Raw genomic sequence first — 15,117 nt, 5'->3', positions numbered from 1 at the left:
GCCAGTGGGATGGTTGGGAATGAATGAGGTTTGTTGGTTGCCAAGTAAGGTTGGATTATGCTGCTGCAGGGTTTTGTTATGGCAGGGAAATGGTGCAGAACAATGTGCAAGGCAAAGGGTGAGTACAGTTGGTCATGGCTTGTGGCTGTTAGTTTCATAACAGGAAGAGTTGTGTATGGATGACGAAAACATGTTGCAGGGCTAGCCTTGGTTCTTGCAGGGTTTTGGTGTTCTTATGTTGGACAGGGAATTTGAGATGCAAAGCCAATAGCTAGGTTAATTTTTTGAGAGAATGTATTGGTTTTCTGCTATGTGTTTTTTTGTTTTGAGCCATTGCCAAAGTCCTCTTTTTGCTGCAGTATTGTGACAGACCTTTTTTAGAGGAATGGCCAAGGGTGTTTGTGGTCTTGTGGTATGGCTTGGCAGGAGGGATGCTTGCCTATGCTGTTACTGTTTTCAAAAAGGACAGAAAATGCATTACCAATAAAGACTGCTATTGAGTGTCCCTTTTGGTGGCAGGGCAATTCTTACTGTGGTATTTGACAGAAAATTTCTAAATACCAAAGCCAAGTGAATGAATTATTGGATGAGTGATTTTTCTATAGATTTGGTGCTGTCCAAAATGTGTTTGACTATGCCTTCAAATACTGTGTAGCACGACAGAAAGAAATGGTGCTTTCTTCTTGTGACAAGCCAAGCCAAGGTCTTGTCTTTTGTGAGCTCTGACAGTAGGTTTCAAAAATGCCAAATGCCAACTGAGTGAAATCCCTTCTGTTGGTTACTATTGCTGTCATGTTCTCAATTAACAGAAAATGGTGCTGTCCAAAATTCTGCTATGGGACAGTACAAGGTAAGGCATGGAGGGTGTGGTTGCTTTGTACTTTTCTTCCAAAATTCAAGTAAGCAAGCATGGTTCCTTTTCTAAGGTTTTAGGCTGCTAAGATGTGCTTAATTGACAGAGGAAATGCTGCATAATTGTTGTCCTTTTGAGGTACAAGGCAAGGCATGAAGTAGCATGGTTTAGTATGATGAAAGTGTCCTTTTTTGCAAATTCCAAGCAACCAAGCAATGGCTTCATGTACTGAATATTTTGACTTTGCAAACACATTCTAAATGACATTTATGAGCTGTTCCAATTGGCCAAATGTTGAAAAAATGTTTAAATCAAAAAGTCAACTCTTGGTCAAACTTTCATTTAAATGAGAAAGGTCAAAATATGCCATTTTGATTGGTGAAGTTTTGGCACATGAAATTTATATTTTTGGAAAGAGGGGATCAAATGTGACTTGTAGGAAAAAACCCCACCAAAATTGGTCAAACGGTTTGAGAGATATGGCCTTCTGAAGTTCAAGATTTTCTGAAATCGATTCGATCATAACTTGCCAACCACACATGGGAATTGAGAGTTCTAGGACTTTTTGGAAATGGGAGAACAAGATCTTCAACTTTCATGTTGGGCAAAAATTCATTTGAGGCTTGTATCATGATGTAAGTTTGAGGATCAAGACTTTCCATTTTTGGTAAGTTTCAGTCACAGGCCCAGTTTCCGTTTTGGGAAATTTATGATCTGGCTTCAAATTCTTCCATGATGGTGTTTGGCATGATATATGATGACTATTTGGACATGAATGAACCCTCACAAACCAATTCCAATCATCTAATCACTGATTAAATGGACAGTTGACCAACAGTTGACTTTTAGGGTTTCTGCCTGATTGTGCATTGACTGATGACTTCCAAACCCTAATTCCTTGAGAACTTGACTTCAAATGATGTCCCAAGTTGTATGAACTCTTGATTATTAACCATGATGCCCAAATTCCACAAGAATGACCACCATCCACTGCTTTGACTGACAGTTGACTTTTTTAGGGTTTTTGACTGTCTGTGTATGAACTGATGACCTCTGAGCCCTCAACCCTTGACCAAAATACTTCAAATAGACCTCCAAACCATGTGAACTTGTTGGGCAAACCCCAAGGCCTTGATTCAATGAGAAATCCTTTTGCTTGCTTGGTTGACTGATCAGGAGATTAGTTTGACCTAATTCTTGATTGCTTGCTCTTGAGGCAACAGAGGGACAATGCAAATGCTATGCAATGGACCATGATATGCTATGACCTAGTATGAAAATGTATGTATAATGGTAGGTGAAAATTTGAGGTGCTACACAACCTTTTCCTATTCTTTTGAGCGTGGATCCCGTCGAGTACGACGGACGTGAGGGGTGCTAATACCTTCCCCTTGCGTAACCGACTCTCGTACCTTGCAATCTCTGGTCGTAAGACCGTTCCTTTCCCATTTCTTAGGTTAGTCTTGTGCTTCCTTTCCGTCATAGGATGAATAGCGTCGGTGGCGGCTCTGTAAACATGTTTTTTCTGCCGGTTGTTTTTCGCATTGCGACACTTAGACTCCAACTGCAACTCTTCATGCTTCTTGCTCAAAGCGCGGAAACGCTCTTCCCACATATCGTTCTTTTGCTTCATCTTGGTGAGCGCGTCTTCCAACTCCTCTACATCTTGGTTAGGGAGAGTTAATGGCTCAGCCATAACCATAGACATAGGTCTCTCACAAGGATATGGCATCTTCAGCTCCAAATCTCTCTTCTTCACCCAAAGAGGGTAAGCTTCCAAAGCTACACAATTTCACGGACCAAGCTCGGATCTTCCCTTCTTATGCACATTATGCCAAGCATGCACAATCTTCTGCTTCAAATGTTGGGAATCTTTACCCTCTTAATAGAAAAGACCTTCTAACAAAGTGTTATTAGGTTTGTCTCTCAAGGGGAACCCAAGTTGACGACGAGCCAAAGCAGGGTTGTAGTTAATTACTCATTGTGTACCAATGAGAGGTACATTAGAGAATTCACCATAACTATCAATAATGTCAAAACTGCCCAAAGAAGGATCATACCAAACTATATCATCATTAGTGAGAGACATAAGTCTCTGAGACCACCGTAGACATTGTTTGTTCTCCACAAAAGTAGGCGTCTGAGGCAAGTGCGAAATGAACCACTTGTACAGAAGAGGAATGCAACAGACAATGGTTCCACCAACCTTAGAATTCCTCAGATGTAAAGAGAAATACATATCACCCAATAAAGTAGGCACAAGATTCCCAATCAAGAAAAGTATAATGGTGTTAACATCAACAAAACCGTCAATGTTAGGGAACAAAGCTAATCCATAAATGAGCAACACAAAGATAGCTTCAAAAGCATCCACACTACCGGCTTAAGCAAAAGCAGTAGCTTCCTTGATGAGGAAATAAGATGGCAACCCAAACAATCCTCCTTTCTTCACCCAATGAGCCTTTATCTCAGACTTCTTCAAGTGAAGAGCTTCAACAATAAGATGAGATCTGGGAATCTCTTCCAATCCACTAAAAGGCACTCTACTAGAAACAGGTATCCCCAAGAGATGAGCATACTCCTCCAATGTAGGAACAAGCTGAAAATCTGGGAAAGTGAAACAGCGGTAGAGAGGATCATAGAACTGCACTAGTACACTCAAAAGTCCTTCAACCACATCAGCAGACAAGATAGACAGAAGCTTCCCATGGCGTTGTTTGAAGTCCAAGGGATCTAATACAAAATATGCTAGCTTCCTTAACTCTTTCTAGTCGGGACATATGAAACTGTACTTCTTAGTGTTCTTTCGTCCACAATCCATGGTCTGAATATATTTGCAAATAATACCTCAGTTCCTTGAAATTTTCGTGTGATGAATGTTATGATGCGCATGAATGCATGAATGCAACAATCACAAATAAGGGATCACACACAAGGAAAACAAAGGTCAAGGGATGAATCAAGCCATTGTTAAGATTAATCATCCATTTTGCTGGATTATGGTTTACACCTTATCAACACCCAAGTTCCATTGATATTGACAAGACTTGATGGAGATGCCATTACTGTGGAAAATTTGGCCACATAAAACCATTCTGCTATAAGTTGTATGGCTATCCTAGTCCTGCTCATCATCAACCTAGACCCAAACATCACAGACCTGTCAACAAAAAGCAATGGGTTCCTAGGACTGATGTTACAAGTCTGATAGCTCACACTTCCTTCAGAGTTTCAGCCAAAGAAGATTGGTATTTTGACAGTGGGTGCTCCAGACACATGACTGGAAACAAAAACCTGCTAACTGGCCTTCATCGTCATGCCACCAGCTATGTAACCTTTGGTGATGGAGCAAAGGGTGAAATCAAGGGGATTGGTAGGCTTGAGTGCCCTGGAGTTCCTGACCTTGACAATGTCCTACTTGTTAAGGGATTGACTGCAAATTTTATAAGCATCAGTCAACTGTGTGACCACGGTCTAAATGTTAACTTCACTAAAACTGAATGTCTGATTACTAACAAAGAAAGTGAAGTGATCATGAAAGGAGTCAGGTCTAAAGACAACTGTTACATGTGGAGTTCTCAAGAAACTGGTTATCCTTCAATGTGTACTTTAGCCAAAGAAGAAGTGAAGATATGGAATGAAAGATTGGGTCATCTGCATCTTAAAGGTATGAAGAGGATTATATTTGTTGAAGTTGTTAGAGGAATTCCCAACTTGAAGATTGATGAAGGAAAAGTCTGTGGGGAATGTCAGATTGGAAAACAGACAAGGATGTCACACCAGAAGCTTAGACATGACACCACTTCCAAAGTTTTGGAACTCCTCCATATGGATTTGATGGGACCCATGTAGGTGGAAAGCCTTGGTGGGAAGAAGTATGTGTATGTAGTGGTGGATGACTTCTTCAGATACACTTGGATAAATTTTATAAGAGAAAAATCTGAGGTGTTTGAAGTCTTCAAAGATCTTTGTCTCAAACTTTAAAGAGAAAAGGAAAGTCAAGTTATCAAAATTAGAAGTGATCATGGGAAGGAATTTGAGAACAGCAAATTTGCTGAATTTTGTTCTTCAGAAGGAATTCATCATGAGTTCTCATCTCCCATTACTCCTCAGCAAAATGGTGTGGTGGAAAGGAAAAATAGAACCCTTCAAGAATCAGCCAGAGCTATGATTCATGCTAAGCAATTGCCCTACCACTTTTGGGCTGAAGCTATGAACACAGCCTGCTATGTTCATAACAGAGTAACCTTGAAGAAAGGGACTCCTACTACCTTATATGAAGTCTGGAAAGGGAGAAAACCTACAGTCAAATACTTCCATGTGTTTGGGAGTAAATGCTATATCTTGATTGATCGTGAGCAAAGAAGGAAGATGGATCCCAAAAGTGATGAAGGAATATTTCTGGGCTACTCAACAAACAGCAGAGCATATAGAGTCTTTAATTCCAGAACAAAAGTAATGATGGAATCTATCAATGTTGTGGTTGATGATCAACAGACTGATGTCACAGACGATGTTGAGACATCTCCGAATGATCCCCCAGCTGATTTCTCAGACAAAAATAAGGAGAGTGAACCTCCTCAAGCTGAACCTGGAGATGACAAAATCAACAAGGGACCCTCCTTCAAAATTCAGAAGGATCATCCCAAAGATCTCATTATAGGAGATCCAAATAAAGGGGTCACAACTAGATCAAGGGAAGTGATCTCACATGGTTGCTTTGTGTCCAAGATTGAGCCTAGGAATGTCAAGGAAGCCTTGACTGATGAGTTCTAGATCAATGCCATGCAGGAGGAGTTAGGTCAATTCAAGAGGAATGAAGTATTGGAATTGGTTCCTAGACCTGAAGGAATAAATGTCATAGGTACATAGTGGGTGTATAAGAATAAATCTGATGAACAAGGGGTGGTTACTAAAAACAAAGCAAGATTAGTAGCCCAAGGATATACTCAAGTTTAAAGAGTGGATTTTGATGAAACATTTGCTTCTGTAGCTCGCCTTGAGTCCATTAGACTATTGCTTGGAGTGGCATGTATTCTAAAATTCAAACTGTTCCAAATGGATGTAAAAAGTGCCTTCTTGAATGGCTACTTAAATCAGGAAGTATATGTTGAACAGCCTAAAGGATTCACATATCCAAATCTTCCAAAGCATGTGTACAGATTGAAGAAAGCTGTATATGGTTTGAAGCAAACTCCTAGGGCTTGGTATGAGAGACTCACAATGTTCCTCACTAACAATGGCTACAGGAAGGGAGGTATTGACAAGACCCTATTTGTGAAAAATGAAGGAGGAAAGCTCATGGTGGCTCAAGTATATGTGGATGATATTGTGTTTGGTGGGATGTCAGATAAGATGGTAGAACATTTTGTTAGACAAATGCAGTCTGAGTTTGAGATGAGCCTTGTTGGAGAGTTGACCTATTTTCTTGGGCTACAAGTCAAGCAGATGGAAGATTCTATTTTTCTATCTCAAAGCAAATATGCCAAGAACATTGTTAAGAAGTTTGGCATGGAGAATGCAAGTCATAAAAGGACACCTGCTCCTACACATTTGAAAGTCTCCAAAGATGAAAATGGTGTTAGTGTAGATCAAAGTCTATACAGAAGCATGATAGGAAGTCTGCTATATCTCACAGCAAGTAGACCTGACATTGCATTTGCTGTAGGTGTTTGTGCTAGATATCAAGCTAAACCAAAAGTCAATCACATAAACCAAGTGAAGAGGATATTGAAATATGTCAATGGCACCAGTGACTATGAGATGTTATATACTCATGGATCTGGATCTATGCTGACTAGTTACTATAATGCTGACTGGGCTGGAAGTGTTGATGATAGGAAAAGCACATCAGGAGGATGTTTCTTCTTGGGGAACAACTTGATATCATGGTTTAGTAAGAAACAAAATTGTGTGTCCCTATCCACTGCTGAAGTTGAATACATAGCAGCTGGAAGTAGTTGTTCTCAACTTGTTTGGATGAAACAAATGTTGACTGAATATAATGTCACACAAGATGTCATGACATTGTAGTGTGACAACCTGAGTGCTATAAATATTTCTAAGAATCCTATTCGGCACAGCAGGACAAAGCACATTGATATTCGTTATCACTTTATTAGAGAACTAGTGGAAGAGAAAATCATAGCCCTGGAGCATGTTACTACTGAAATGCAATTAGCTGACATATTTACAAAGGCTTTGGATGCTAATCAATTTGAATGTTTAAGAGGGAAATTGGGGATTTGTATCCATGAGAATTTATAGCAATTAATATGGAGTGGAAAAGGTAATAAAAGTATTGTCTGCCCACTTAAAAGAAAGTTCCCCATTTATGGAAAATCATTACCAAATATTGGAACTACCATCTATACCATTTTCACACTCAACCTCAGCACAACCACTTCCATCTTCATCAAACTGTATCGACCATCTCTGCTAGGGCAACAAAAATATTTTCACAAGTTCAACAAAATGTCACAACATCCGTCATCTTCTGGTTAAAAACCCACTCACAAAGCAAGAACTCCCTCCATGGATTTTATGGATGAAGATGTTTTGGAAGTTATTCCTCTTTCAGTAATCCCAGGCGACGACTCTGGTCCTTCTTCCACTGCAGGAAATAATCAAGGTAACAGTTCTGATAACCCTCCTCCTAAGGATGACATGCATTATACAGATCGTGTCATTAGGAATCTGGTCACAAGGATCCTAAATAAAGGACACTCAATCAAGGGAGTTTCGACTCCTCTGTCTAGAAGGGACCCCTCACCTGAGGTGGAACCTCAAAATTAGAAAGATGATGATTCATCTAGGTCATAAAAAGATATTGCTGCTGAGGGACTGTGTTCTCTAGGAAAAACCATGCCTAGTAAGAAACCTGTAGATGCTTCTCAATCTAAGAAGCATGACTCTGCTGAAAAGGTGATTGATTTGGAAGAAGAGAGCTCAGATGGTGAAGATGACACCTTGCTTCATCACTTGGAGCCAAGGGTTGCAAAGAGAATGAAGACCAGGAAAGGGAGGTCTGTGGTTGAGATGATGACAGGCAGAACTAGTAAGAAGGTTGCTGCTGTAGGTCCTTCAAAATCATGGAGTAAAGTGGAAGTCAAGAAGAGAAAGGTAAGAGAAAGTTCTGACTCTGAAGATGATGTCGAAAAAGATGTCCCAGACATCTCTCCTGTTAAAAAGCAAACTGCTAGAAAATCTCCAGTTAAGGTTGTTAATTCCTTAGGATTGGCATTAATTTTGTAAAACAAATAATGTAATCATCTCTGTTGTTTTAATATGTTGGGTTGAAGAAGTTCAACATCTGGACCAACATGTCATGTACGATGTCACGACATCATGCCTGTGACATCGTACATGTGTAGAAAACTGAATTAATTAATTCAGTATTTATTCTGGGATTAGTAAGGATATTTGGTGAATATCCTAACTCCCATGTGGAGGTCTTGAAGACTCAATCAGAAGATATATAGGCTCAAAGTAAGGAGATATATATGGAGAGATTTTAGGATTGAAGACCTTGTTTGTAGCAGAATTTTTCTGCTGAATTTGTAACAGCAAAGAACAAGTTTGCTGCGATTTCTGAAGGCCCAAATCCAGTTGGGTGAGTAGGTTATAAATAGCACATTGTAACCTAGTTGTTGTAAGCCTCTTAGAATGAAAATTTAGGGGTGTGTGTGAGGTAAACCTCCCAATCTGTGGGAAGGTTACCATGTGTTTCTCAGTGGTCAAAGATGAGAGTATTTGTAACTCAAAGCCTGTAGGCAAGAGTGATTTTGTTCTTGAATGAAGCTGTGAAGCAAGTTCAAGGTGTGTTAACATTACAATGTATTTGTAGTGATAGGAATGGAAACTGGAGGTTTCTATCTAGGAGTTCCTAGGTATAGATTGCATTGGGTAGGGATTAAGTGAAGAGTTGTAAACGGGGGAGTTTAACTCTGAATTAATACTGCTGATAGTGGATGTTCTTCCTGGCTTGGTAGCCCCCAGATGTAGGTCATGTTGGATTGAACTGGGTTAACAATTTCCTGTGTTTGTTTTCCTTCTGCATGTGTTCTTATTACTGTCATAACTCAGCTGGTTTTCCAGTCAGCTTATCAAGATGATAACAGACCTGGTATATAGCCTTCTGTGTGAATGTCAATCAGAATGTTGTTACATTCATCAGTGACAGCGTATACTGAATAATAAGCAGGTTAGTTTCAGTTCAGTATTTACTTAAGTCTGTTCCTTTCAAGGATAACAGACCTGGGCGAAGGACCATTGTGAAACTGTCAAACTGGATGTTTTGACAGTTGATACTGAAGGCTGATACTGAAGTAGAGACTAGTTGGTCTTTTACAGTACTGCAAACTTGGCACTGTCCTTTCCAGGAACATAACAGAATCAGCATATGTTCTGGATGTCGAACTGAATGTTGTGACATTCATTCCCAACAGCAGGTGCTAAAGTGTAGGATGATTGGTTTTTCTGGTTCAGTATTGTTCTCAGGTTATTCTTCAGGGATTCAACAGCTGAGCTAAAATCCAGAAAACCAACTACTTGTAACACCTCAAAATTTGCCCTCTTCTCTTGGGACTAGCATTAACATATTGCATATCATTTTTAGGTCATTAGGCATAGCATATTGCATATCATGTGGTTACATTGTGCAAGCCATTATCCCAAGTCTTGATCAGAAGATGAGGAAGTCTAAGTGCAAGCCTAGGGTTTATTGACTGATCATGGGCCATCTGAGGATTGGGCTGTGAATTAGGGTTTCATGATTCTCAATGGATGTTGGTCTTTATCTTGATTGAAATGATACATCATTATCATCGAGTGTTGAAGCAGGATTCCTTGAGATTAGGGTTTTGACCACTGGTCAACCCTAATCAGTTGCATTGGGCCAGTCAGGGCATGATCAGGAGATGGGGTCTATGATGGTTATGGGGTTCATTATGTGATTATATGGAGCTTATGGAGGCTAGGGTTTTGCCCTTGAGCCATTTCATCAGAGAATTGGAGCTCAATTTGATCTATGCATTGCCAATTTCATCTATCAGTTGAAAAAGTCAACTGTGGTCAACTGTACATGATCTGATGGATTTGGAGGTGGAAATGAGTTAGATGCACTTAATTCATGTTGGAACAAGTGTTATTTGACTTTTCAAAGCTTAAGAATGGAGAAAATCAAGTCAGGACAAGAATTGCCAAAAATAGAAAGTGACTTGTAATGGAAGTTTCCAAAAATGGAAAGTTTTGACCTCAAGACCACGTGTCCAAGGAAGCTTCAAATGAAAAATTGTTCAACATGAAAGTTGTAGATCTTGTTCTCACCTTTCTAAAAAGTCCAAGAACTTGAAAATCCCATGTATGGTTGTCAAGTTGTGGTCCAGTGAATTTCAGAAATGACCCATAATCAGGAGGCCATAATTTCCACATGGTTTGTCCAAATTGCAAGTTCTTTATATGCACAAACTCCATTTGACCTGTACTTTCATGGTGCATAATTGGATTTTCTCAAAAATGGTCAATGCAAAAAGTCAAATTTCAACTGGACAGTTAAATGAACCAGGGGCAAAATTGTCCAACTTGTGAAATAATTGGAATTTTTGAGTGGGGATTTTTGCAACACTTCATAAATGGTATTTGAAAGTTGTTGGAATCATCATAACATGCCTAGGCCTTGTGGTTTGGAATTTGACTTGTAAAATGAACTTGCAAAAATGGACAAAGTGCCATCACATAGTGAATTTCCAAAATACTCATCCAATGAAGGTGAAACAAGTTGCAACAGCTCACACATGTCATTTTGAGAGTGTGCGAGCTGTCCATGAGGTGGCAATGAGCTGGCATGTGGAAATACAATTTTGCCCTTGCTTGAAATTAACACATTTCACTAACACATTCCAATTGATTAATTAGCATGGTTAATCATGGTTTAAGCTAGCATATATATTGTTAATCACGTCTAAATCATAACAGAATACACACTTCCCCAAAATCAGATCAAAAACTCTCCAAATTCTCTCAAATTCTCAAGAACACATTGAACTTCAAATCCAAAAATCTTCCTCAACTCTTGCTCAATCTTCGAAATTCTGGTTGTGTTGATCTTCTCTCATCATCATCATCAACTGTTTTTGCATCTCATCATCAATCAAGCACCAAAGCTCAACTGTCAAAAGTGCACTCATCAATGGTGAATCAAAAATTCGCGCGCTAGGAGTGGAATTAATTGAACCTGAGCCTGGCATTCAACTTATTGAAGCTTGTTTCGCATCTGTTTTGGACTTAAACGCGTGAAGAACATCAACATCTCCACTGCCATTCCAGGTTTCCATTTTTTCGAATCTCAAGATTTGTTCGATTGTTGTGTGCATATCGTAGTGTGTTGAATGTAGAGTACAGTGATATGATTGGTTTTGCAAATGGTGAACTATAGCTTATGTAATCTGGATTTGAAGTTTCGAACCAAAACCCTAACTCGATCGATCCGTGAGATTTAGGAACTTTTAGGTTAAATTAGGTTGATATTTGGATTGTGCGTGTTGAGACGGTTCTAACCATATGCCACATGTTCATTTTGGTTGAGATTCATGGATCATCGAGTTCATAGGTTTCTGGAAATTTTTCGAGTGAAAACGATGAAGATTGAGTGTTTGATCTGAAAATCCATTTGAAAATTCAAATAACCCGTTTACCGCCCCCGCCTGTAACAATTTACAATTATGCCATTGGTAAATCTTAATTAATTAATTAAATTCTAAAAAATTGTTAAAAATTCATAAACACTTTAAAAAATTCATAAAAAATTAATAAAAAATCAGAAAAATATGTGGATTTTTTCCTTGACTTCCTTTTTGACTCTAGAATTTTGTTGACTTATTTTTTGAAGTTGTGCTTGGTAGAAATTAGGTTTGACCTAGGGTTGTTTCACTTGTGTGCATTTTTGATACATTCTACCATATCCATTGTGAAATCCTCATGGTTACAAAGAAATGCTTGAAACTTTTTGTGGTAATTGTAGACTGGTTGATGTTTATTTACATGTAAATTTCATGAATTTTGGATTCCTGGTGTTTGAGTTATGAATTTTGGAACCTAGGTGTGACAATTTGTGTCACACCTCATTATGTCAACTTGCTGGATTTATTTGAATGACCTAGACTTATTAGAATGATGTGAAATTTTGCATGGATGTTCACTAACATGTTAAGATGCTATGTGAATTTTTGTGGAATTTTATGTGGCATTTTCAAATTGATTGCTATTTTTCATCTCTGTTGGTCAATTGTGCAAGCTTGTGTGACATAGGTTGGTAGATCTTATGTGAAATGCTCATATGGTATTGAATGATCATGAAATTTGGTATGATAGTTGTAGACACATGATGTGACATCCCTGTTTTGGTCCCACTCATTTCTTTACTGTTTTCATTGACTTGTGAATTTTTGAAGTGAATGCATGTGTTGATGTTGTGATTTGGCTCATATAATTGTGTCTGTTTTTGTTGATTTTCATTGACATAGATACCTTTGACCAATTAAGCTGAAATTTGACATGCTAGACCTAGGATATGTCCTGTTTAGGTGTAATTTATTTGAGGATTTTTGGAATTGCTTTGATATGGAATTGAATGCAATAGTTCTGTTTGGATGTTTGGTGTTCCATTTGAACTAGTTTGATTTGTTTTGTGCATAAAATGAACATGATGAATGATATGGACATGGGACTAATTGTGTTGGCTTTTGTTTGACATTAATTTGACTTTGGTTGGATATCCCTTGCTGTTTAGGAATTTTTCTTGCCTTTGGACCCTAGGCTTGGCCTAGTGGTCTAGTTTCTAACATTTGATTGATTTTTCAGGATGAAAAGGTGCAATGTGTATGGAGAATGATCCAAGTCAATTCAATTGATGTTGTTTGATGTTTGTACACTAACATAACTTTGTTTTGTAGGTTGTGAAGTTTGGGCTTGAGCTCATAGCTTGCCTTTGTTGTGCATTAGTTTGTATAGTCTGACTGATTAATATTTGCTGTTTATTTTTGTCTGTCTGAGTACTAACTGTGTTTGACTGTTTCCAGGTACTTTTAGTTGCTCAGTTCCTTGTGAACTTTTGCTTTGCTTTGCTTAAGCAACTTGCATTGAGGTATAACTTCCTAACTTCATGTAGTCTGGAGACCCGGTCTGTTATTTGACCGGGCAAACTGTCTGAAGTCCTCCTTAAGAGGCAATGTTTGTGATTGTTTAATATTGTGCCTAAGCAGGTAAAGTCCTTAATCAAGGCAATTGGTGGAAGGTAGGGATATGCAATCTATCCCCCACTATTCAGTTGAGTCTTCTCCTTGCTCCCATTACATGGTTGTAGCATTGAGATCACAAGCCCAAGATCTTGTGCAGTGCACATTGTGTCAGAGTCTCTGAGTATAGAAGGGTTCCCCCATTCTGGACCCATGCTCATTTGTCAGAAGCTCTCCCTGGTCAGGGATCAGAGCTGTGAGGTCTCATCCTCACTTCACCTTTCATCTGCTTCACCTTAGCCTCGTAATGGCAAGGTTAAGAGCAAACACAGCCCGTACAGATGACTTGCTGAGGCAGTCAAACCTATTGTGTGAGCCCACTTGTTTGGTTATAGTGCGTGCTATGTGGATATCTGTTTGAGATGCTTGTTCTCATTTGATGTATGCTTGAATTATTTTGTACGCTTGTATGCTTGCTTCTTTCCTGGATAGGAGTAGTTTGCTTATGCAAGTAGGATAGAAAACTGAACTTAGGGTAACGATGCATGACAACACTAGGCTCGAGTCCAGCTCCCTAGTAGTGTGTCTTTCCCCGGTTTCTGGCTGAAATCTTTTTCCCTTTCAGGGGAACTACATCGCCCTGATCCTTGTTCCAGACGAGGTATGTAGGCAGGTGGTCGTGCGAGACCACTCCGGGCAACCTTTTTCTTTTTTGCGTGTGTTTACTTGTTATCTGATTGCGTGTTTTGGTTCGGATGCCGACGTAAGTCCATTGATTGGCAGTCGGGCTCCACGTTTGCCGTTTTGTGCGTGTTTTGGTTCGGATGCTGACGTAATTCCATCCAGTGGTTGTCGGGCTCCATGTTTGCCACCCTTGCTTGTTTGTATGTTTTGTGTTGTTTGGCGTGCGTAAGCCGAACTACAGTGGCTCTGATTCTTGTTCCAGACAAGATATGTAGGCATAGGATGCGACGTCCTATCGAGCCCCTTTCTCTTAACCCCACCTGCGTTCCCTGTGTGTGTGTGATGTTTAGCAACCTTTTCTTTATTCTAGGACGTGGATCCCGTCGAGTACGACGGACGTGAGGGGTGCTAATACCTTCCCCTTGCGTAACCGACTCCCTTACCCTTTCTCTTTGGTCGCAAGACCATTTCCTTTCCAGGTTTCTCTGAGCGTTTCCTTTCCCTATTTTGGGATAAATAACGCGTAGTGGCGGCTCTGTGTTGTGTTTTTATTTGAGTCCCGCCGGTTGTTTTTTCGCGGATGCGACAGCTGGCGACTCTGCTGGGGACTTGAAAGATGTTGACCTGTGCTGGTCCATCTTCCCTAAGCGAGTCCTTCCTAGCGTTCTAGGATAGTTTAGGTTGCTTGTGTTGTTGTATTTATTGCATTTATTATTCTAACCAATGTATATATTTGCATTAAATATTTGCATGCATCATTCTATCATATTGCCGTCCTCTGTGCAGGTGGTTCCTCTGTTATGGGGTGGGTGTTCTGAGTGGGGCTAAAACCCAGGCCCGAGTATACACCTAGGATTAGTGTGGTCTCACGTTCTTCACATGTTGGGTTGACATGATTGTTGTGACGTGACATACCACAAGCCGGACGAGGTTCTTCTGAGAGGGCTCTTCCTTGTGGAGTTTCCACTATGGTTGAGTTTTATCTCTTTTGAGCTGTTGACTTCGGTGACCGATCATTTCCCGGATCTTTGGTTTAGACGATCTTAAGGGAGCTACAATGGCACACCCGAAAGGGCAAACCCATTGAGTATCCCCGCCCGATTGTCGAGGCTATTATCCGCCTTAGGATGACCTGATTAGAATTTACCTGTGAGGGGAGGGTTGATTCTTACAGATGCATGTTCTGTTGGTGACTCAGATGGTGATTATTTGTTCCGTGGGTCATATTTATAAGTCGGATTTATGGTCATTTATTGCCGAGACGCCGGAGTGCTGTCCGTGATTCATCAGTGGGGATCCGTTTATTTCAGGATTCCCCGGGCCGAGATATTTATCAGTGGGGATCCG

Source organism: Lathyrus oleraceus, chromosome 4 (genome assembly GCF_024323335.1).
Source record: "Lathyrus oleraceus cultivar Zhongwan6 chromosome 4, CAAS_Psat_ZW6_1.0, whole genome shotgun sequence".
NCBI classification, from domain to species: Eukaryota; Viridiplantae; Streptophyta; class Magnoliopsida; order Fabales; family Fabaceae; genus Lathyrus; species Lathyrus oleraceus.
This window is presented reverse-complemented; position numbering follows the sequence as displayed.